This window comes from Trachypithecus francoisi, unplaced genomic scaffold, assembly GCF_009764315.1.
Source record: "Trachypithecus francoisi isolate TF-2019V2 unplaced genomic scaffold, Tfra_2.0 Lachesis_group12, whole genome shotgun sequence".
In the NCBI taxonomy this organism is placed as follows: Eukaryota; Metazoa; Chordata; class Mammalia; order Primates; family Cercopithecidae; genus Trachypithecus; species Trachypithecus francoisi.
The window spans coordinates 78,952,509-78,975,322 of NW_022681457.1; the positions used below are offsets into that span (position 1 = coordinate 78,952,509).

At 42.0% G+C, this 22,814-nt stretch overlaps 1 protein-coding gene across 3 annotated transcripts in view; it reads left to right on the forward strand.

The window, feature by feature from the left end:
* The window catches only part of TESK2 (testis associated actin remodelling kinase 2), a 160,082-nt gene that overhangs the window by 51,177 nt on the left and 86,091 nt on the right, over window positions 1-22,814 (forward strand). Inside the window, exon 1 of one of the 3 annotated variants that reach the window (XM_033226623.1) lies at window positions 3,125-3,220. The exons of the other annotated variants lie outside the window; for them this stretch is intronic. The gene's annotated coding sequence lies outside the window, so the exon portion shown is untranslated. Of the gene's footprint in view, window positions 1-3,124; window positions 3,221-22,814 lie in introns of those variants that run through there. 3 annotated transcript variants of the gene reach the window in all.

Consider the following 22,814-nt stretch of genomic DNA (forward strand, 5'->3'; position numbering starts at 1 on the left):
GCGCCCGGCATCTGTTCAACTTTTTAATCAGGGTTTTTTTCGTTTTTTATTTTTTTGAGACAGAGTCTCACTCTGTCTCCCAGGCTAGAGTGCAGTGGGGTGATCAGGGCTCACAGAAGCCTTGAACTACCAGGCTCAAGTGTAAAGACAAGGTCTCTACAAAAAAAAAAAAACAAAAAACAAACAAACAAACAAAAAAACACACATTCAGTCTTCCTATCTGTTAACATGAAATATCTCTCCATTTTATTTAGTTCTTCTTTGATGTCTTTCATCAGAGTTTTGTGGTTTTTCTCATATAGATCCTATATATACAGTCATAATGACATTTCAGACAATGATGGACTGCTTATAAAATGGTGGTCCTATAAGGTTATAATAGAGATGGAAAATTCCTATGGCCTAGTGACATTGTGTACCTGTGTACCTGTTTGACATCGTAGTGCAATGTATTACCCATGATGGTGGTATTGCGGGTGCTAATAATCCTACCACAGTGCCAGTTGTATAAAGAATAGCACATATAATTATGTACAGAATGTAATAATTGATAAAGATAATAATTGGCTATGTTAATGGTTTATATATATACTACATTATACTTTTAATAGTTATTTTAGAGTATACTCCTATTAATTAAAAAAAAAAAGTTAACTGCAAAACAGTCTCAGGCAGGCCCTTTAGGAGATATTCCAGAAGGCATTGTTACCATAGGATATGATAGCTCCATGTGTGTTATTGTCCCTGAAAACCTTCTGGTGAGGCAAAATGTGGAGATGAATGACAGTGATATTATGATCCTGACCCACTGTAGGCCTGGGCTAATGTGTATGTTTGTGTCTTAGTTTTTAACGTAAATGTTTAAAGAGTAAAAAAAAAAAATTAATAGAAAAAACTTACAGACTAAAGAAAGAAAATATTTTTGTACAGCTTGGTACAATATGTTTGTGTTTTAAGTGTTACTGTGAAAGAATCAAGCAATTATATTTTTAAATTTCATTTTGTTTTGTTTTTGAGATAGATCTCACTCTGTCACCTAGTCTGGAGTGCAGTGGCATGATCTGGCTCACTGCAGCCTTGAACTCCTGGGCTCAGGAGAGCCTCCTGCTTCAGCCTCCTGAGTACCTGGGACTACTGGTATACTACTGTGCCCGGCTAATTTTTAAAATTATTTGTAGAGTTGAGGTCTCACTATGTTGCCCTTGCTGGTCTTTAACTCCTGGACTTACATAATCCTCCTACCTTGGCTTCCCAAAGTACTGGGATTATAGGTGTGAACAACTGTACCTGGCTGAGGCCCCATTTTAAAAAATCACACTTAACACAAATTTATGTTTTCTTTCAAAGGATACCCCTTCTTTCTTTTTTAAAACTAGCTGTGGTTTATTGATGAATGGAAAGCTTAAAAAATGGATTCTGGAGGTAGGGGTATTTGGTTTTGCCCCTGTACCTGCCTTAGGGAAGTTTGACTTTGTATATTTGCCAGACCTACTGATAGCTTTACCCTGGGCAGAACCTGACAGTCAAATAATTACTCTTTGATTGTACTGATTATCTACTGTTTGCATGCATTTTATAGTTCATTGTTTTCTAATTCTATCTTCAGTTACTTTCTTTTGCCTACTTTCTTGGGCCTATTTTTTTGTTCTTTCTCTAGGATCTGTAATGTTATTCTTATCTCAGTTTTTCCTAATATTTCATATTTTCTAATACATGCATTTAAGTTTTAATATTTCCTCGTTTTTATTTTTATTTAAAAATTTTTTAGAGACAGAGTCTATTTCTGTTGCCCAGGCTGGAGTGCAGTAGTGCGATCATAGCTCCCTGCAGCCTCCGGCTCCTTGGCTCAAGGGATCCTCCTGCCTCAGCCTCCTGAGTAGCTAGGCCTGCCTACAGGTGTGCAATAATATACCCAGCTAATTTTTTTGTAGAGATGGAGGTTCACTATGTTGCCCATGCTGGTCTCAAACTCCTGGCCTCAAGTGATCTGCCTACCTTGGATAGCTTGAGCTATCCTGGGCAAAATAGTGAGACACCCTGTCTTAAAAAAAAAAAAAAAAAAAAGAAAAAAGGAAGTTTTTTTTCTTCTATGCTTTGAACCAGCTTAAGTGGTATTAAAATGATTTATTTCTTAAATATTTGGTAGAATTTCACTGTGAAATTCTGTGCCAAGTACTTGGAAAACTTTTCCTATTCTTCTAGGATAATTGGTCTATTTAAGTTTTTGTTTCTTCTGAGGCCAAGTTTTGTAAATTATATTTTACTAGAAAATTATAATTTCTTATAACTTTTCTAATGTACTTGCAAAGAGCTGAGTAAAATTTGACCTTTAAAATTTTTTTTGTTAAATCCTTTTCAGATTAGTTGCAACTCTTAGAGTGTAGATCATAAGTTTGGCTATTAATTGTGTTTACTCATACTTTTTCATGGTTTATTTATTTATTTCTTGGACACAGGGTCTTGCTCTGTCACCTAGTTTGGAGACAGGGTCTTGCTCTGTCACCTAGTTTGCAGTGTGGTGATGTGATCATGGCTCACTGTAGCCTTGACTTCCTGGGCTCAGGTGACCCTCCTGCCTCAGCCTCCCAAGTATCTGGGATCACAGGTGTATGCTGCCATGCCCACCAATTTATTTTTTATTTTTATTTTTGGTAGAGACAGGGTCTCATTATGTTGCCCAGGGCTGGTCTTGAATTCCTGGCCTCAGGTGATCCTCCCGCCTCAGCCTCCCAAAGTGTTGGGATTACAAGTCTGAGCCACTGCACCTGGCCTTGGCTTTTTGTTTCTCCTTTGATTTTTAATTTTTTATTGAAAGCCGATCTTCAAGGGTAGATGCTTTTGTAATTGTCCAACTGGTTCTTCTTACCCATTTCTCAGAAAAGCCAATAAACTGAGAACAGCAGGAGTTGCAGCAGAGAAATAATTTAATAATCACAGGGCAAGCCAAGCAATGAGAATGAGAGATATTTCTCAAGTCTGTCTCCCTAAGTATTTAGAGGTTAGGGTTTTTCGAGGATAGTTTGGCAGGCAGGGGGGGGCTAGGGATTGGGGAGTGCTGATTGGTTGGGTCAAGGATGAAATCATAGGGGGTTGAAACTGCCTCTTGCACTGAGTCAGTTACTAGGTGGCGGTGGTGGGGAGTGTCACAAGAGCAGTCAAGTTGGTTTCTTGTTACAGGTTGCCAATCCAGGTGGTGCCATCTGGTTCATCAGAATGCAAGGTCTGAAAAATACCTCAAACACCAGTCTTAGGTTTTACAATAGTGATGTTATCTGTAGGAGCAGTTGGGGAAGTTACAAATCTTGTGACCTCTGGCTACATGACCCCTGAACCATAATTCTTTTTTTTTTTTTTTTTTTTTTGAGACGGAGTCTTGCTCTGCCACCCAGGCTGGAGTGCAGTGGCCGGATCTCAGCTCACTGCAAGCTCCGACTCCCGGGTTTACGCCATTCTCCTGTCTCAGCCTCCGGAGTAGCTGGGACTACAGGCGCCCGCCACCTCGCCCGGCTAGTTTTTTTTTGTATTTTTAGTAGAGACGGGGTTTCACCGTGTTAGCCAGGATGGTCTCGATCTCCTGACCTCGTGATCCGCCCGTCTCGGCCTCCCAAAGTGCTGGGATTACAGGCTTGAGCCACCGCGCCCGGCCCTGAACCATAATTCTAACTGTGTGGCCAGTCTGTTAGTTTTACAAAGGCAGTTTCATCCCCACGCAAGCAGGGGATTAGTTTCCTGAAGGGACTGTTTTTTTTTTTTTTTTTTTTTTGAGACGGAGTAGTTTCGCTCTGTCGCCCAGGCTGAAGTGCAGTGGCCGGATCTCTGCTCACTGCAAGCTCCACCTCCCGGGTTCACGCCATTCTCCTGCCTCAGCCTCCCGAGTAGCTGGGACTACAGGCGCCCGCCACCTCGCCCGGCTAGTTTTTTGTATTTTTTAGTAGAGACGGGGTTTCACCGTATTAGCCAGGATGGTCTCGATCTCCTGACCTCGTGATCCGCCCGTCTCGGCCTCCCAAAGTGCTGGGATTACAGGCTTGAGCCACCGCGCCCGGCGGGACTGTTATCATCTTTGTTTTAAAGTTAAACTATGAACTAAATTCCTCCCATAGTTAGCTTGGCTTATGCCCAGATACGGGGAGGGACAGTTAGCTTATGTGGTTAGAAGCAAGATGGAGTCAGCAATGTTAGATTTCTCTTACTGTTACAATTTTGCAAAGGCAGTTTCATTTTCCCTGGGAGTTATTTTATTCTAGGTTGTGGATATGTTCCAATATGGTGAGCTCACTTTTGCCTCTCCTGGGGTCAAATAGATTCTGGATCTGAACCTAAATGCTTTATTTTTATTTATTGGCACAGTCTTTCTGTACAGTGTGTATGGTTCAAATTTGAAGCCTAAACCTGAATCTGATAGTTGGCTGTTATTCCTCATTCGAGGCAATAGGGATAGCATTATCCCACTATGAATGCCTATTACAAAATAGGAGAAAGCTAATTAAATGTATTTTGTGGTGTTTTAGAAAGTAATTATTTAATTTTATGGTGAAAACATTATCACTGGGAAAGCGGAGAATAGGTCTGTTTATTTTTGGTTGCATGTAGTATAGTCTGATACAGTATTTGGTAAACTACAGCCTTTGGACCAATGTTTTAGAAATACAGTTGTATTGGAACACATCTGTACTCATTGAGTACTTTGTAACAGAGACCATATGTCCCTCAAAGCCTTTTTTTTTTTTTTTAAATAGAGTCTCATTTTGTCACACAAACTGGAGTGCAGTGGCATGATCATAACTCAGTGTAACTTTGAACTCCTGAGCTCAAGGGATCCTCCCATCTTAGCTTCACAAATAGATAAGACTACAGGCGTGTGCTACCACACCCAGCTAATTTTTAATTTTTTTTGTAGAGACAGTGTATCGCTATGTTGCCTAGGCTGGTGTCAAACTTCTGCCTCAATCTGTCCTCCCACTTTGGCCTCTCAAAACATTGAGATTATGGGCATGAGCCACTGTACCTGGCCTTCAAAGCCTAAGATATTTACTGTTTTACCCTTTGCAGAAAAAAGCTTCCAACTCCTGATCTAATAGCTGCAGTGCACAGATAGGTGATGTTTAGTTTTTATCTTTGATTATAAAGTACAGATGATTATCGAGCTTTAAAGGTCAGGTTAAATAAAAAGTATATCCGTGGTGATAAAAGGAAATGTTTGACTTCTGGTATAGGATATACAAATTGCACAGATAACTTAAGGACTTTTAGTTGTCCTAGATAGCAAAATAAAGATTGGTTGATGGATTACTTTACAATTAGAGTGTGGATTTATGTAGTTTATTTGTATACCTCTTTTTTTTTTTGAGATGGATCTTGCTCTGCCACCCAGGCTGGAGTACAGTGGCGTGATCTCAACTCACTGCAAACTCCACCTTCCGGGTTCAAGCGATTATCCTGCCTCAGCCTCCCAAGTAGCTGGGACCACAGGCACGCACCACCATGTTCGGCTAATTTTTTTTTGTATTTTTTAGTAGAGTCGGGGTTTCACCATGTTGGCCAGGCTGGTCTCGAACTCTTGACCTCAAGTGATCCTCCTGCCTCGGTCTCCCAAAGTGTTGGGATTATAGGCATGAGCCACCATGCCTGGCCAGTTTATTTGTCTTCCTTTAAAATAATTTAGTGGGCCAGGCACGGTGGCTCACGCCTGTAATCCCAGTACTTTGGGAGGCCAAGACGGACGGATCACGAGGTCAGGAGATCGAGACCATCCTGGCTAACACGGTGAAACCCTGTCTTTACTAAAAATATAAAAAAATTAGCTGGGCGTGGTGGCGGGCGCCTGTAGTCCCAGCTTCTTGGGAGGCTGAGGCAGGAGAATGGCGTGAACCTGGGAGGCAGAGCTTGCAGTGAGCCGAGATCACGCCACTGCATTCCAGCCTGGGCAATAGAGCGAGACTCTGTCTCAAAAAGAAAAAAAAAATAATAAATAAAATAAAATAATTTAGTTTTGGAATTCAGGATCATCTGGTCATCCTTAAAAATAGACCTTAGTTGGCCGGGCACGGTGGCTCATGCCTGGTCTCAAGTGATCCCCCAACCTTGGCCACACAAAGTGCTGGGATTACAGAAAATCTCTTTTAAGTGTATTTAGCTTCTTAGAAATAATGAGAGTAGGCCGAATGCGGTGGCTCACTCCTGTAATCCCAGCACTTTGCCAAGACAGGCAGATCACCTGCGCTCAGGAGTTCAAGACCAGCCTGGCCAACATAGTGAAACCCCATCATTACTAAAAATACAAAAATTAGCCGGGTGCGATTGCACATGCCTGTAGTCCCAGCTACTTGGGAGGCTGAGGCAGGAGAATTGCTTGAACCCAGGAGGTGGAGGTTGCAGTAAACCCAGATCACGTTGCATTGCAGCCTGGGTGACAGAGAGTGACTGTCTCAAAAAAAAAAAAAAAAAAAAAGGAAAAGAATATTGGAAAGGTTTGGATGTTAGGGAAGAATTGAAGTATGTGGAAGTGGAAGTGGCACATGTGTGTGCATTTGTGAGAGACGGTAAAAGCAAATGGCATAATTGTGCCAGCTTCTACCCTCTAGTAAGTGGAAAAGCTTTTCAGCTGCAGTGTAGCAGTGGCCGACAACCTGTTTAATCTTTCAGATTAAGAGTGCTTCTGTTGAGGATGTCCAAAAGAAAAAAGAGTGGTTCTATTGGGATACAGTAAAAGGCTCTTGCTTTCTTTTTATAATAGTCCTAGTTTTGTTTGGGAGTATAATTGGAAACTTCCTAGAAAGTCTCCTTCCTTGAAATCTTGTAAGAAAATGATTGTTCTAGTCTCATGAGATAATTCACGTACACATCATTACCCATGAGGTAAGTCTGTTGGTATGTATTGTGAAACTGTAAAACCTGAAATCCCATCCTAGAGCAAAGTATCAATGTAAATTTAAAAAAAAAAAAAAAAAAAAGCTTTAGTGAGAAATAATTCACATACCATAAAAGTCTTTCTTTAAAAACGAACAATTTTGGCCAGGCACAGTGGCTCACACCTGTAATCCCAGCACTTTCGGAGGCTGAGGCGGGCGGGCCACCTGAGGTTGGGAGTTCGAGACCAGCCTCACCAACATAGAGAAACCCTGTCTCTACTAAAAATACAAAATTAGCTGAGCATGGTGGCACATGCCTGTAATCCCAGCTACTCGGGAGGCTGAGGCAGGAGAATCGTTCGAACCTGGGAGGCGGAAGTTGTGGTGAGCCAAGATAGCACTATTGCACTCCAGCCTGGGCAACAAGAGCAGAACTCCATCTCAAAAACAAAACAAAAACAATTTTGCTGAGCATAGTGGCTCATGCCTGTAATCCTAGCACAGCACTTTGGGAGGCTGATGCAGGTGGATCACTTGAGATCAGGAGTTCGAGAGCAGCATGGCCACATGGTGAAACCCCGTCTCTAGTAAAAATACAAAAATTAGCCGGGAATGGTGGCACCCACCTGTAATCCCACTAATCCCACTACTTGGAGGCTGAGGCAGGAGAATCATTTGAACCTGAGAGACGGAGACTGCAATGAGCTGAGATCGCACCACTGTACTCCAGCCTGGGCAACAGAGTGAGACTCTGTCTAAAAAGAAAAAAAAAAAAAAAGAATTTTGGCTGGGTGCAGTGGTTCACGCTTGTAATCTTAGCACTTTGGGAGGCTGAGGCAGAAGGATTGCTTGAGGCCAGGAGTTCAAGACCAGGCTAGGCAACATAGCAAGAGTCTGTGTCTATTAAAAAACAACAGGCTGGGCATGGTGGCTCACGCCTATAATCTCAGCACACTGGGAGGCCGAGGCAGGCGGATCACCTGAGGTCTGGAGTTCGAGACCAGTCCAACCAACGTGGTGAATGGTGAAACCCCATCTCTACTAAAAATACAAAATTAGCCGGCCATGGTGGTAGGCACCTGTAATCCCAGTTACAGAGGAGGCTGAGGCAGGAGAATTGCTTAAACCCGGGAGGCGGAGGTTGCAGTGAGCCGAGATCATGCCATTGCACTCCAGCCTGGGCGATGGAGGGAGACTCTGTCTCAAAAAAGAAAGAAAGAAACAAACAAAACTACAACAACAAAGCAATATTACCACAAATGTGGTGATTTAAAAGAACATATATTTATTGTATCTGTTTCTGCAGTTTAAGAGTCCACTGGATTACTGGATTGCCTTCTTCAAGGTCTCTCAAAGCTATAGTGAAAGTGTCAGTCAGAGCTGCTCTCTTATGTGAAGTTCAGCTGGGGAAGGATCTGCTACTAACTTTATGTGGTTGTTGGAAGCATTCAGTTCCTTGCAGGTTGCTGAACTGAGGGCCTCAAGTTCTTGCTGAAGGCTGCCTTCAGTTCCTTGCCATTATGGCCTTTTCTCTATGACAGCACACATGTGGCTGCCTGGTTCATTAAAGTCAGCAAACGAGAGTGTCAGGATCTCGCTCTGTGGCCTGCAGTGGTGCAAATATATATATATATATATATATATATATATATTTTGAGACCAAGTCTTGCTCTGTCACCCAGGCTGGAGTGCAGTAGTGCGATCTTGGCTCACTGCAGCCTCTGCCTCCCAGGTTTAAGTGATTCTCCTGCCTCAGCCTCCTGGGTAGTTGGGAATACAAGCACACACCACCACGCCCAGCTAATTTTTAAATATTTTTAGTAGAGGTGGGGTTTTGCCATGTTGGCCAGGCTGGTCTTGAACTCTTGGCCTCAAGTGATCCACCTGCCTTGACTTCCCAAAGTGCTGGGATTATAGGCATGAGCCACTGCGCCCAGTTCCTGGCCCTACTATTTTTTAGATGTGATTTTATTTTTGATGATTATATGAAATGAGATGCCTTGTTTTCTTACCATTATATTTTTCATAGCATGATTGATCATTCCCTTCTTTGTCCCTTCTGTATGTTTTATACAGACTTTTATTGGAGCAATGATACCTTTTTTTGGGGGGCCTTGGCCAGGTGTGGTGGCTCATACCTTAATCCCATCACTTTGGGAGGCAGAGCGGGGCAGATCACGTGAGGCCAAGAGTCTGAGCTCAGCCTGGCCAACGTGGTGAATCCCCATCTCTACAAAAAGTACAAAAGTTAGCCAGGTGTACTGGGGCATGTCTGTAATTTCAGCTACTCCGGAAGCTGAGGAATGGGAATCACTTGAGGCAGAGATTGCAGTGAGCCAAGATCATGCCACTGCACTCCAGCGCAGGTGACCTAGTGATACTCTGTCTCAAAAAAAAAAAAAAAAAAAAGTTGGCGGGGGGGCGCTTGCTTTGTTGCCCAGGCTGGACTGCAGTGGCACAATTTTAGCTCACTGTAACCTGGAACTCCTGGGCTCAAGTGATCCTCCTGCCTCAGCCTTTTGAATGGCTAGGACTACAGGCATGTGCCACCAGCATGCCTGGCTAAGTTTTAAATTTTTTTGAGAGATGAGGTCTTACTATGCTGCCTAGGCTTGTCTTGAACTCCTGGGCTAAAGCAGTTCTCCTGTCTCAGCTTCCTGAGTAGCTGGGACTACAGGTGTATGCTACCATGCCTGGCTGGGTTTGAGTCTTGACTCTACCACTTACAAACTTTTTGACCTTTCTGTGCCTCTGTTTCCTTATCTGCAAAGTGAGGATTGTAATAATATCTACCTTTAGAGTTGTTGAGAAAATATAATGAACTAGTATATGTAAAACATTAGAATAATGTTATAAATAATTCACCCTATTTAAGGGCTAGTTATTTCTGTTAATACAGGTAGCTAATATCTATGGAGCTATTTCTTTGAGCTAGGTATTGTATTAAGAACATGTGTACATTTTCTTGCATAGTATCTGTAACAATCTTGTAAGTAGTTACACTTTCATTTCATAAATGAGAAAACTGAGGTTCAAAGATGTATAAATTAAAAGAGCTAGTATCTGCCATCTGCTTGATACTGAAAAATTGATTCATTGGCGTTCATGGTTACACATTTATTATTTAGTGCATATGCAATTTGTCATGCAAACTGTAAATTTCTTGCAGTGTTGTAACAGTTGTGGTTTAAGGAAAGTAAGAGGAACATTTTAATAAGTGAATGTTATTTTGTTTTGGGATATTTTATTTTTGTGCTTGGATGTGTAAAGGTTTTATATTTTCTGTTGGGGAGCTTTGTCTGAGAGGTTAGATACTGGATCTCAAAATGCTGGTGCTTCTGCAGTGGCCTCAGTGTCACAACTGTATTAAAAACTGACTAATTTTTTAATCTTCCAAACAGTAACTTATGAAATTGTCTAGATAGTGAATCTTTTCTCTTTTAAATGTGATTATTGTCTGAATCTAAAATACTTAAGGATTTTCCTCAAATTATCACTGTCTTATTTCATGATTGTGTTTGTTTCTCTATATGCCTTTCTGAGACCTCACTGTAAAAGTTTTCATCAAACCAAATACTACATATTCTCATTTATAAGTGGGAACTAAATGGTGAGAACACATGGACACATAGAGGGGAAGAACAAACAATGGGGCCTATCATAGAGTGGAGGATGGGTGGAGGGAGAGGATCAGGGAAAATAACTAATGAGTTAATACCTAGGTGATGGAATAATCTGGGCAACAAACCCTCATGATACAAGTTTACATATGTAACAAATCTGCAGGTGTACCCTGATCTTAAAAGTTAAAAAAGTGTCTTCAACGGTGTGTGATATTATTTTAACAAGATGCAGTGCTTGTTTTTTTTTTTTTTTTTTTTTTTTTGAGACAGAGTCTTACTCTGTCACTGAGGCTGGAGTACAGTAGCACCGTGTCGGCTAACTGCAACCTCCGTCTCCTGGGATCAAGCAATTCTGCTGTCTCAGCCTCCCAAGTAGCTGGGATTACAGGTGCCCACCACCATGTCTGGCTAGTTTTTGTATTTTTAGTAGAGATGGGATTTCACCATGTTGTCCAGGGTTGTATCCAACTCCTGACCTCAGGTGATCCACCTGCCTCAGCCTCCCAAAGTGCTGGGATTACAGGTGTGAGCTACTGTGCCTGGCCAGTGCTTCTATGTTTTAATAACTACTCTATCAGAAAAGAGTTTAGCTCTATAGTCATGGAAATATGTAAAGCAACTTTTGTTAAGATGGCTAAGAACTGGGCAGTAAGGATGATGTGAAATGGTAGATGTTCTACTTGAAGGTAAAAGTTAGGAGAAAGCCTATTAGGTATTTCTGACATCAGTTTTCAGAGTGTTTGCTCTAACTGAGATGTCAGTATATACCAAGACTATTTGGGGAACAAAAATTAAATGCTCCCAAAAAGACTACTTGGGAGTATTGAGAACCATCCCCAAACCCAATATCTATGAACAACATGTATGTGTGTCTATAACCAAGAAGGTTTGCTTGTCTGTCTCGAAGGTTTGCTTGGCTGTCTCTGAACCAGCCGGTTCAGAATTTAACTGTTCCAGGTAGTCAGAGAGTTAAGGTAACCTTCAAAATCTAGAAAAAGTATTTTATAAAATTCAACATCCCTTTATGATAAAAGCTCTTAACAGACTAGTCATAGACAAAATATACCTCAACATAATAAAGGCCATCTATGACAAATCCACATCTAATATCATACTGATAGGGAAAAGCTGTGAAAGCCTTTTCTCTGAAAACTGGAACAAGGATGCTCACTTTCACCACTCCTATTCAGGATAGTACTGGAAGTCCTAGCTGCAACAGTGAGGCAAGAGAAAGAAAGAAAAAGCATCCAAATGGGAAAAGAGGAAGTCACATCATTCCTCTTTGCAGATGAAATGATGTTATATCTAGAAAAACCTAAAGATTCCACCAAAATCTTTTAGATCTGATAAATTCAGTAAAGTCACAGGATTCAAAATTCAATGCACAAAAATCAGCATTTCTATACACCATTAATTAGCTGAAAAAGAAATCTAGAGGCCAGGCGCGGTGGCTCAAGCCTGTAATCCCAGCACTTTGGGAGGCCGAGACGGGCGGATCACGAGGTCAGGAGATTGAGACCATCCTGGCTAACACGGTGAAACCCCGTCTCTACTAAAAAATACAAAAAACTAGCCGGGCGAGGTGGCGGGCGCCTGTAGTCCCAGCTACTCGGGAGGCTGAGGCAGGAGAATGACGTAAACCCAGGAGGCGGACCTTGCAGTAAGCTGAGATCCGGCCACAGCACTCCAGCCCGGGCGACAGAGTGAGACTCCGTCTCAAAAAAAAAAAAAAAAAAGGAAATCTAGAAGGCAATCCCAATTACAATAGAACTGCAAAAAATATCATAAAATACCTAGGAATAAATGTAACCAGGAAGGTGAAAGATCCTGCAAGAAAAACTACAAAACACTAATGAAAGCAATTGAAGAGGACGCAAACAAATAGAAAGATATCTCATGTTCATGGATTGGAAGAATTACTATTGTTAAAATGAGCATGCTACCCAAAAACAATCTACAGATTCAATGAAATCCCTATCAAGATACCAATGTTGGGTCAGGTGCAGTGGCTCACTCCTGTAATCCCAGCATTTTGGGAGGCCAAGGTGGGTGGATTGAGGCCAGGAGTTTAAGACCTGCTTCGCCAACATGGTGAAACCCTATCTCTACTAAAAATACGAATATTAGCCAGGTGTGGTGGCACATGCCTGTAGTTCCAACTACTTGGGAAACTGAGGCGGGAGGATGGCTTGAGTCTGGGAGGCAGAGGTTGCAGTGAGATCGTGCCACTACACTACAGCCTGGGTGACAGAGACTGTCTCAAAAAAAAAAAAAAAAATACTAATGCTGCACTCCAGCCTGGGTGACAGAGACTCTGTCTTAAAAATAAATAAATAAATAATAAAAGATACTAATGTTGTCTGGGCGCAGTGGCTCACCCCTGTAATCCCAGCACTTTGGGAGGCCAAGGCGGGAGGATCACCTGAGGTCAGGAGTTCGAGACCAGCCTGACTAAAATGGAGAAAACCTGTCTCTACTACAAATACAAAATTAGCTGTGTGTGGTGGCACGTGCCTGTAATCCTAGCTACTCGGGAGGTGAGGTAGGAGAATCGCTTGAACACGGAAGGTGGAGGTTGTGGTGAGCCAAGATTGGGCCATTGCACTCTAGCCTGGGCAACAAGAGTGAAACTCCGTCTCAAAAAAAAAAAAAAAAAAAAAGCTAGGCACGGTGGCTCACGCCTGTAATCCCAGCACTTTGGGAGGCCGAAGTGGGAGGATTTTCTGAGGTCAGGAGTTTGCAACCAGCCTGGCCAACATGGTGAAATGCCATCTCTACTAAAAATACAAAAATTAGCCAGGCATGGTGGTGCATGCCTGTAAACCCAGCTACTCGGGAGGCTGAGGCAGGAGAATCGCTTGAGCCCGGGAGGCGGAGGTTGCAGTGAGCCAAGATCATGCCACTGCACTCCAGCCTGGGTGACAGACTGCATCCCCCCCCCCAAAAAATAAATAAGATACCAATGTCATTTTTCACAGAAATAGAAAAAGCAATCCAAAAATTTGTATGGAACCAAAAAAGAGCCCAAATAGCCAAAGCAGTCCTGAACAAAAAGAACAAAGCTGGAGGCATCTTACTACCTGACTTCAAAATATATTACAAGGCTATACTAACCACAACAGCATGGTATTGGTATAAATCAGACACATAGACCGGTGGAACAGAATAAATACACGTGTTTACAGCCAGCTGATTTTAAACAAAGGCACCAAGAGCATACATTGGGGACAAGACACTTTTTCTTGAATAAATGGTGCTGATAACATGGTATATTCTATATGCAGAAGAATGAAACTGGATCTCCATCTCTTACCATATACAAAATTCAAATCCAGTCATGCCAGTACACTCCAGCCTGGGCAACAGAGTGAGACTCTGTTTCAAAAAAATAATAATAATAATAAAATAAAACCAAGATAATTTAAAGACTTAAATGTAAAATCCCAAACTACAAAACTGCCAGAAGAAAACATAGGGGTTTCAGCATGTTATTCTGGGTCTTAAAAATAATAATTAAAAAAGAATACTGGGCAACATAGTGAGACCTTGTCTCTACAAAAAAAAAAAAAAAAAAAAATTAGGCCACAGTGGCTTACACCTATAATCCCAGTACTTTGGGAGTCTAAGGCAGGAGGATCATGTGAGCCCAGGAGCTCGAGATGAGTGTGGATAATATAGTGAGACCCCGTCTTTAGAAAAAAAAAAAAATTTGGCTGAGTGCAGTAGCCCATGCCTGTAATCCCAGCACTTTGGGAAGCTAAGGCAGGCAGATTGCCTGAGCTCAGGAGTTTGAAACTAGCCTGGCCAACATGGTGAAACCCTGTCTCTGCAAACAATACAAAAAAATTAGCTGGGTGTGGTGGCATGTGCCTGTAGTCCCAACTACCTAGGAGACTGAGGTGAGAGGATTGCTTGAGCCCAGGAGGTTGAGACTGCAGTGAGCTGTGATCACACCATTGCACTCCAGCCTGGGTAACAGAGTGAGACCCTGACTCAAAAAAATAAAAATTAGCCAGCCATGGTGGTGCACACCTGTAGTCCCAGCCTGGGGAGGCTGACGTGGGAGGATTTCTTGAGCCTAGGAGTTCAAGATTGCAGTGAATTATGATCAAGCCACTGCACTCCAGCCTGGGTAAGAAAGAAAGACCTTGTCTCAAAAAAAGAAAAGAAAAAAAAAAAAAAAAAGAAAGAAAACAGAGGAAACGCTTCAAGACATTGGTCTAGGCAAAGATTTTATGGCAAAGACCTCAAAAGCATAGGCAGCAAAACCAAAAATCGACAAATGGGACTATATTAGACAGCAAAGGAAACAATAGAGTGAAGAGACAACCTTTTGAATGGGAGTAAATACTGGTAAACTCTTCATCCAAAAAGGGGCTAATATTCGGAATATACAAGGAACTCAAACAACTCAACCGTAAAAAATAAAAAACCATCTCTCCCCACCCTGATAATCCCATTTAAAAATGAGCAAAGGACATGCACACAAATTTCTTGAAAGAAAACATAGGAATGGTCAACAGGTATATGAAAAATGCTCAACATCATAAAAATTGCTAATCAGGGAAATGCAAATCAATACAATGAGATAGTATCTTACCTCATTTAGAATGGCTACCATCAAAAAGACAAAAAAGACAAAAAGACCCCATCTCTACAAAAAAAAAATTAGCTGGATGTGGTGGTGCACACCTGTAGTTCAAGCTACTTGAGAGGCTTAGGGAGGAGGATCGCTTGAGCCCAGACTGATGCTTCAGTGAGCTGTGATCGTGCCTCTGCACCCCAGCCTGGCAATAGAGCAAGACCCTGTCTTAGACAAACAAACAAACAAAAACAGGCCAGACATGGTGGCCAGTGCCTATAATCTCAACACTTTGGGAGATCAACGCAGATTGCTTGAGCTCAGGAGTTCGAGACCAACCTGGGCAACATGGTGAAACCTCGTCTCTACCAAAAATACAAAAATTAACTGGGTGTGGTGGCACATTCCTGTAGTCCCAGCTACTCGGGAGGCTGAGGCAGGAGGATCCCTAGAGCCAGGAGTTTGAGGCTGCAGTAAGCTATGATCATACCACTGCACTCCAGCCTTGGAGACAGAGTGAGACCGCATCTCAAAAACAACAACAACAACAACAAACCCCAAAACCCAAAAAATGAACAAACAAAAAACAAACCAGATCTGATGAGGATATGGCATAAAGGGAACTCTTATACTCTTGGGGGGAGTGTAAATTAGTATGTTCACTATGGAAAACAGTATGGAGTTTTCTCAAAAAAGTAAAAATAGAACTACTGTATGATCCAGCAATCTCATTAGCGGATATTTATCTAAAGGAAGGGAAATCAATATACCAAAGGTATACTTGCATCTCCATGTTTATTGCAACACTATTCACAGTAGCAAATCTATGAAATCAACCTAAGCATTCAATGATGGATGAGTGGAAAAAGAAAATGTGGTGTAAATACACAGTGGATCACTATTTGGACATAAAAATGTATGAAATCCTGTCATTTTCAGCAATATAGATGGAACTGGAGGTCGTTGTGTTAAGTAAAATAAGCCAAGCACAGAGAGACTAATATTGCCTGTTCTTAACTTATATGTGAGACCTAAAATAGTTGATCTCATAGAGGTAAAGAGTAGAGTGATAGTTACCAGAGGCTGGAAAGGGTGCGTGGGATAGAGAAAGTTGGTTAATAGGTACAAACATATAGTTGGATAGAAAGTGTAAGTTATAGGCTGGGCACAGTGGCTCATGCCTGTAATCCCAGCTCTTTGGGAGGCCAAGGAGGGTGGATCACTTGAGGCGAGGAGTTCCAGACCAGCCTGGCCAATATATAGCAAAACCCTGTCTCTACTGAAAATACAAAAAAAAAAAAAAAAAAAAAAAAAATTAGCTGGGTAAAGTGGGTATGTGCCGGTAGTCTCAGCTACTTGGGAGGCTGAGGTATGAGAATTGCTTGAACCCAGGAGGTGGAGGTTGCAGTGAGCTGAGATTGCACCACTGCAACCAGCCTGGGTGACAGAGTGAGACTCGGTCTTAAAAAAAAAAAAAAAGAAAAAAAGAGGCTGGGCGTGGTGGCTCATGCATGTAATCCTAGCACTTTGGAAGGCCAAGGTGGGCAGATTGCCTGAGCTCAGGAGTTTGAGACCAGCCTGGGCAACACGGTGAAACCCTGTCTCTACTAAATTACAAAAAATTAGCTGGGTGTGGTGGCGTGCGCCTGTTGTCCCAGCTACTCGGGATGCTGAGGCAGAAGAATTGCTTGAACCTGGGAGGTGGAGGTTGCGGTGAGCCGAGATCACGCCACTACACTCTAGCCTGGGTGACAGAGCAAGACTCCATCTCCAATAAATAAATAAATAAATAAATAAATTTTTTAAAAGTTATAATATTCAATAGGAGAGTAGGGTGACTATCATTAATAATGTATTATATATTTCTAAGTAGTTAGAAGAGCGAACTTGAAATGTTCCCAACACATATAAATGATAAATACTCAGCCTAGTGTAGTGGATTACACCTGTAATCCTAGCACTTTGGAAGGCCGAGGCAGGAGGATCACTTAATGCCAGATGTTCAAGACCAGCCTGGGCAACAAAACAAGATCCTGTCTCTACAGAAATAAAAATAGTCAGGTGTAGTGGTGCATGCTTGTAGTCCCAGCTACTTAGGAAGCTGAGGTGGGAGAATTGCTTGAGCCTGGGAGGTCAAGGTCACAGTGAGCCATGATTGCACCACTCCAGCCTAGGCAAATGAAATCCTGTCTTAAAAAAAAAGAAATGGCAAATACTCAAGGTGAGGGAAACCCAAAATACCCTAACTTGATCACTGCACATTCTATGCATGTAACAAAATATCATGTGTACTCTATAAATATATGCAAATATTTTATGTCAATTAAAAAATAAGGTTAAGAAAGAACAAACATAGGGAAAATGATGAATTGTACAATATTACTCTGACATAAAGTCATTGTTATTGAGAGCATTTTTAACTATCAGAAAATGTTTTGAATGTCAGAAACAGTCAAGGAAAAGACTGAATAGAGAAGACTAGAGCAATAGGAACTGAACCTTGAATCTCTCTATTTGGGGGAAGGTGTAGAGAAGAAGGAAAAGAAATATAATACAACATCTGTCCAGTTCATACTTAAATGAAGCAAAATAGTTAGAGAGATGAGCCACAGTCAGAGATAGGTTCCTAAAGATGAGTAAAGTTGCCAAATCTCCCAAACATATATTCCAAGGGGCTGAAACCATATTGCAGGAATTTACAAAAGCAAATAAAGAGGGAAAGCAACTTACCTCCCCACCTCTTACGACCCTTTTAAAAAGATTTTGGCATTGAAAAGCCTGGGACGAAAAGGATTGTAACAGTTCAGTGCTTCTTGGGGCTCTGCACCTTGGAAATGGTCTTCATTGCATATCCTTATTACTTCTCAAACTACTTCTTGCTAAATTTCCTATTATTTTTCCTGTTGCATTTATCTGGTTTTGTAACCCCTTTGAGGTACAGGGGTTTCAGAGACAAAGCTTTCCTGGGAAGATTCAGTGTTTTGGGGGTGTGAATTGATGTGTTTGAAATGAGACCTTCCTCATTTGTATCACATGTGTATTTAAGGTTCACACAAAACAGTGTGTTTTTGGTCAGTTTCAGTATATTTTGCATTTGCTCCAGAGCTGATGAGGGAAGTATTTCTTTTTTGTTGTTTTAATTTTTGTGGGTACAATATTAGGTATATATATTTATGGGGGTACATGAGTTGTTTTGATATAGGCATGTAATGCATGATAATCACATCATGGAAAATGGGGTACCCATCCCCTCAATTTATAACACAAAAGGGTTATAAACAATCCAATTCGTCCTTTCTATTTTTGTGTACCCAGGCTGGAGTGCAGTGGCGTGATCTCGGCTCACTGCAGCTTCAACCTCTCGGGCTCAAGTGATCCTCCCATCTCAGCCTCCCAAGTATCTGGGACCACAGGCATGTGCCATCACGCCTGGGTAATGTTTTTTGTATTTTTTGTAGAGATGGGGTTTCATCATGTTTCCCAGGCTGACCTTGAACTCTTGGGTTTAAGTGATCCTCCTGTCTCAGCCTCCCAGAGTGCTGGGATTACAGGCATGAGCTACTGTGCCTTGCCCTAAAAATCTTTTATTTTCTGGTTCTTGCTTTCCATGCTAGACTCATCACAAACTTGCAATTCCTTTACATGTAGCCACTAGGCCTTGAGCCAAACCCAGTTTCTCACCATTCCTTAGAATATCCCATGCTGTTATTCCTTTGAGCCTCTGCACATGCTTTTACACCTGCTCAGTATGCCCTTTCCTTGCTTGTTCCATTTGACAAACTCTCTCTTATTCTTTAAGAAAACTGGGCCAGGCGTGATGGCTCACGCTTGTAATCTCAGCACTTTGGGAGGCCGAGGAGGGCAGATCACAAGGTCAGGAGATCGAGACCATCCTGGCTAACACAGTGAAACCCCGTCTCTACTAGAAATACAAAAAAATTAGCCAGACGTGGTGGCGGGTCTCTGTAGTCACAGCTACTCAGGCAGCTGAGGCAGGAGAATGGCATGAACCCGGGAAGGTGGAGGTTGCAGTGAATTGAGATGGCACCACTGCACTCCAGCCTGGGCGACAGAGTGAGACTCCATCTCAAAAAATAAAGAAAGAAAGAAAACCGAAGGATGACTTCCTCTGGGAATACTTCTCTGACCCTTTTTACTGGTGGCCAGTAAAAGGTTGAGTATCCCTTATCCAAAAACTGGGAACCAGAGTGTTTTGGATTTTGGAAAATTTTTTTTGAATATTTGCATTATACTTACTGGTTGAGCATCCCTAATAACTACTCTTGATGCACGCATCATGTCTTTGTTCCAGACTATAATAAGGGAGAAGGAAAAAGTACAATTTCTTCAAGAAATTAATAGCATCCCCAGAAATTCCATGTAGCATGTAGCAATTCCCACTGGCATCTTTTTTTTTTTTTTTTTTTTTTTTGAGATGGAGTCTTGCTCTGTTGCCCAGGCTGGAGTGCAGTGGCACAATCTTGGCTCACTGCAACCTCCACCTCCCAGGTTCAAGCGATTCTTCTGCCTCAGCCTCCTGAGTAGCGGGGACTACAAGCACATGCCAACATGCCTGGCTAATTCTTTCGTATTTTTAGTAGAGACGGAGTTTCACCATATTAACCAGGATGGTCTCGATCTCCTGACCTCGTGATCCGCCCACCTCAGCCTCCCAAAGTGCTGGGATTACAGGCATGAGCCACTGTTGGCCTCTTGCATCTTCTTACTTGCAGTATGTTACATGGACTCTCCTAGTTGGAAGGAAGATTGTCAGGTTGGTTTTCTTTCAGTCACAAAAAAGAAGAAAATTGGTGTTGGGTAAATAATTAGTATTGTTTAATCTGCTTACTTTTCAGTAAATGGGTTCTAGGCCATAAGCTCAATTTTTGTACAGGAAGTGTAAGTCACTGGAGGATTATCTCCAGAATTTTTTGGGTGATTCTGCCTTATAAAATTGTAGCTTTTTATGCTAACTACAAATATAATGCAATCTATATTTCTGTCTGTCTATATATTAGTAGCAAGTGAGATGTAACCCACATTTCTGTCCAGCCATATTCTTGGGGGCTTGGTTCAAGCCTTTAATAAAACCACACATGAAATGTCTCCAAAGAGGAAGCAAAAAGATGCAACCCTTGCCAGTGACTTGTCAGCCACCACAAACCCAAAAGTCATGTGCCATGCTACAGTACAAAGTAACCCTAGCTATCTTATCATCAAGTGCTCTCTCACAGCAGAAACTAACCCTTGGTACCCTAAGGCAAAGATATCAGAGAGATCAAAGGCAAAAGAGAGCAGAGCTCAGACCTGAGAGAGCTTTACTCACAACTCTATTTTTTCTGTTTGGTTGTTTTAGATAGGGTCTCACTGTGTTGCCCAGGCTGGAGTGCAGTGTCTTGATCATGGCTCACTGTAGCCTTGATCTCCTGGGCTCAGGCGATCCTCCCACCTCAGCCTCCTGAGCATCTGCGACCACAGGTGCGCATCACCACACCCAGCTAATTTTTGTATTTTTTTATAGAGATGGGTTTTACCATGTTGACCAGGCTATCTTGAACTCCTGGGCTTAAGCAGTCTACCTGCCTCGGCCTCCCGAAGTGTTGGGATTACAGCTGTAAGCCACCATACCCATCTTCGCAACTCTTTAGGCTCCATGAGAAGGCAGAGATTCTCCTCCAAAAGGGGGTTAGCAGAGCCTTTCTGTGTTCCTCCAAGGGTCTCAGGGTCTTCAGCAGTCTCCTTCAGGTCCCTTTGTGGTCACCAGATCTGTTAAAGGACATAATTAGAATAAATATAGTTTAAAGATTATAGTTGTCTTTATTGCTATTCTAGAGTCCAGCAACTCTTCATTTCCTAAAATAGAATAAGTGTACCAATGAGCTGAGTGGAAGAATTTGGCTTTATACTCAGAGAAGGGCTTAAAAAAGCAGAAGCAAAGACCTGAAAGTATATTATTAGCCCTTTAAAAGTTAGCAAAGGCAGGGATATAAAACAACAGAAAAGTAACTGATTTGTTAGTATCAACTTACTTCAGGCTACTTATTTTGTGTAAGAGTTAAAGCGGAGGGACTTTAGTTATGCCAATTGAAAATTGAAGCTGGCCAGTTTGGGTGATTTGTTGTTATCTCTCTTTCCTGATTTCTTGGAAAGTCAGATAACAACTCAGTGGAACAACTTAGTAGAACTTTAGCATGGGTAACTCCGTTTTCATTTTTAGTGTTGTCTGTTGAAGCATAGTGCAGGAACTCAATCCAAAACTGTTATGGCCTCCTATAATTTTTGTTTAGTAGCATTTTGATAAATTTTGTCATATATACTTTTAAAAAATGCCTGCCTTTGAGGAAGGATTAGAGCAAACATGCCAATTTTGTTATTGAAATGTTCCATATCCTTACTAATTTCTTGTCTTCTTGAGCTTTGAGGTTTAAAAAAATGTTTTTAAATATTTTTTTTAGATGGAGTCACGCTGTGTTGCCCAGGCTGGAGTGCAATGGCATGATGTCGGCTCATTGCAACCTCTGCCTCCCAGGTTCAAGCGCTTCTTCTGCCTCAGCCTCCCAGGTAGCTGGGACTACAGGCGCATACCACCACGCCTGGCTAATTTTGTATTTTTAAGAGATGGGGTTTCACCATATTGGCCAGGCTGGTCTTGCACTGCTGACCTCATGATCCGCCTGCCTCGACCTCTCAAAGTGCTAGGATTACAGGCGAGAACCACTGCACCTGGCGAGCTTTCAGTTTTTGAGAGATGTGTTAAAATGTCTCATATTTTATGAGCCTTGATCTCCTGGGCTCAAGCGATCCTCCCACCTCAGCCTCCTGAGTAGCTGTGACCACAGGTGCGCATCACCACACCCAGGTAATTTTTGTATTTTTTTGTAGAGATGGATTTTACCATGTTGACCAGGCTATCTTGAACTCCTGGGCTTAAGCAGTCTACCTGCCTCAGCCTCCCGAAGTGTTGGGATTACAGCTGTAAGATTTAGGGGCCGATGCAGGCAGATCACAAGGTCAGGAGATTGAGATCATCCTGGCTAACACGGTGAAACCCCGTCTCTACTAAAAATACAAAAAATTAGCCAGGCATGGTGGCACGTGCCTATAGTCCCAGCTACTCAGGAGGCTGAGGCAGGAGAATGGCTGAACCCGGGAGGCGGAGCTTGCAGTGAGCCAAGATCATGCCACTGCACTCCAGCCTGGGCAACAGAGTAAGACTCTGTCTCAAAAAAAAAAAAAATTGTGGATTTAGAGCTGGGTGCAGTGGCTCATTCCTGGCCAAGGCAGGCAGACTGCTTGAGCCCAGGAGTTTGAGACCAGCCTGGTTAACATGATGAAACCCTGTCTCTAAAAAATATATATAAAAATTAGCTAGGCATGGTGGTGCACACCTGTGGTCCCAGCTTCTCAAGTGGCTGAGGTGGGAGGATTGCTTGTTCCCAGGAAGGGGAGGCTGCAGTGAGCTTAGGTCATGCCACTGCACTCAAGCATGGGTGACAGAGCGAGACCCTGTTAAAAAAAAAAATAAAAATAAAGATTATAGATTTGTCACATGTGCCTTACATTGTCAGTTTTTGTTTTCTATATTACAAGACCATGTATTACAAGACCATGTTGTGAGACACATACAAGATCATGAGTATTATCCCTTGGTAGAATGATTTTTATGCAATGTTCACAGTGCTTTTTTTCTTGAATCAGTTAGTCTGACTGTATCAGGCTCAATATTCTTTGCATAGTTTGTATTCAAATTGTGTCTCT